Here is a 2,184-nt window from a genome sequence, read left to right as displayed (position 1 = left end):
TTGAATTACCAGGAGATAGCTGTCTTGTAACAGTGTTTGGGAGTCAAGGACTCCTGCTGTAGAAAACCAGAAGGTGTCTGAATGAGGAAGACTGCCTCCAAATCAATAACTCAGTAGCTTTTGTTTTTAGATTCTATGTTCCCTTAATGGAGAAGAAGAATTTGACTCACTGAAAAAGACAAAGTTCTGTCCTGCCTTGGCCTTTTATAGTCTGTTTTTTTCTTCTGATAGAGTCATAATGGGGCCTGCTATCCAAGAGCCTGGTTGCCCCGGAAGACTGGCCTTTGATTTCTTAAAAGTGTTTGCTCCTAGAACCTGTCAACTTAGTTAATTGGAAGTTAATAGAACATTTTCTTTCAGTCCTAGCATCTGCCTAGTTAGCTGACTCTTACTGGCATAACTGTTATTGGCAAATAATATTTGAGCCACGAATAAGTACACTTTGCCCTTGAGCCTCCCCTGGAACCAAGGTGTGTTTGTATTTGTCCTCTTGCCATTGCATAGTTCTGAGCACTGGCTATTATAGTTCATATGGAAGTTTTGCATTCTGCTTCTCCAGGTACTGAGTCCAGGGAGTACAGGCCCCATATACCATTCAGATGCACATACCACTTCCAAGCAAAGATTTATTATCCTCAGATTTATTCTGTTCCTACCGTTTGCAAATATTAATTGATTCCCCACTTGGTGTCAGATGCTCTAGTTGACACTGGAGCTACTACAGTGAATAAGACCCAGTCCCTGCCTTCAGGGAGTTCATGTCCTGTGGAGCAGGCACACATGTAAATAGGCTTTCAGGCTTCTGCATGGTAGAGATGCATGGGGTGCCATGAGAACAGTGACTAGGGGATCCTCACAACCCTAACATTTTTTTTTTAAAGATTTTATTTATTTATTTGAGAGAGAGAGAGTGAGAGACAGAGCATGAGAGGGAGGAAGGTCAGAGGGAGAAGCAGACTCCCTGCCGAGCAGGGAGCCTGATGCGGGACTCGATCCCGGGACTCCAGGATCATGACCTGAGCCGAAGGCAGTCGCTTAACCAACTGAGCCACCCAGGCGCCCCAACCCTAACATTTTAAACTGAGTCCCGAAGGACTCAGGATTTTGCAGTTCTTTGATATTACCATAATCTCTAATTAGGATTATGTCTTTCTACTCTCATTGGATAATTAATAAAACATAGGTTTGAAAATATTCAGGTATTCACTAAGTGAGTAATTACTGCCTAGCTGGTTTTTTAAGAAAGAACTTTTAAAATCTGTATGTATTAGGGATGCCTGGGTGGCTCAGTTGATTAATTGTCTGCTTTCAGCTCATGTCATGATCCCAGGGTCCTGGGAGCAAGTCCCACCCCCCCTTGCTCAGCAGGAGGCCTGCTTCTCTCTCTGCCTCTGCCTGCCCCTCACCCTGCTTGTGCACGTGCGCTCTCTCTCTCTCTCTGACAAGTGGATAAATAGAATCTTAAAAAATATGAATAAAATCTGTACGTATTAAATGTTTTTTTCTTGCCTAGTCCTATCTTAAATACTGAGGTGGCAGTAGACTGCTGGTACAGGAGGAATAATGGATGTAGGCCAAGGTCTGTGAATGTTCCCAATCCAGTTAGAAGAACAGATTTAAAATAGAGAATCCCAGCAAACAGTCCACAACCAGATGTCAGATGGATGTGTTCCTGTCACCAGCAGCCTCCATCTTTTCACTTGTCCAGTAGGGGAAACACCATCCCAGCTTCAAGAAGGAATTTGATTTGGGCATAGAAACAGCAGAAAGAGACCTCCTTGCCTTCATTGGCCCACTGGAATTATCTGTCATCTTCATTCTCCAGTTTATTGCACGAGCACATCTATTGCATAGATGACTTCAGGGAGGATTGTAGGAATTCCTGAGCATCTCAGCCTTGACATACTCCCCCCTTCCCCTCACGGGGGATCCTTACTCTTCTCTTGCCCAGTATATTCTCACTAGGGGTATAGAGATAAATCGAGGGCTCCGTTATTATTAAGTCTGCCTTCAGTGACTCTCTACTTTCCTTTAGGCAGCTTTCACCTTAGCCAGAAGGAGAGCCTTCAGAACCAAGACACCAAATTACCCCTCTGTTGTATTCTGAACTCTGACAGTTCAACTAGATTGTAAACTCTTTAAAGCTGTTTCTTACACTTTCTTTTTATATCTAATACAGTGCTA

This window comes from Mirounga angustirostris, unplaced genomic scaffold, assembly GCF_029215605.1.
Source record: "Mirounga angustirostris isolate CCGP_5_RB_7025 unplaced genomic scaffold, mMirAng1.0.hap1 SCAF_7, whole genome shotgun sequence".
Taxonomy (NCBI): domain Eukaryota; kingdom Metazoa; phylum Chordata; class Mammalia; order Carnivora; family Phocidae; genus Mirounga; species Mirounga angustirostris.
The sequence above is the reverse complement of the archived record's forward strand: the minus strand, read 5'-3'. Positions refer to the sequence as shown.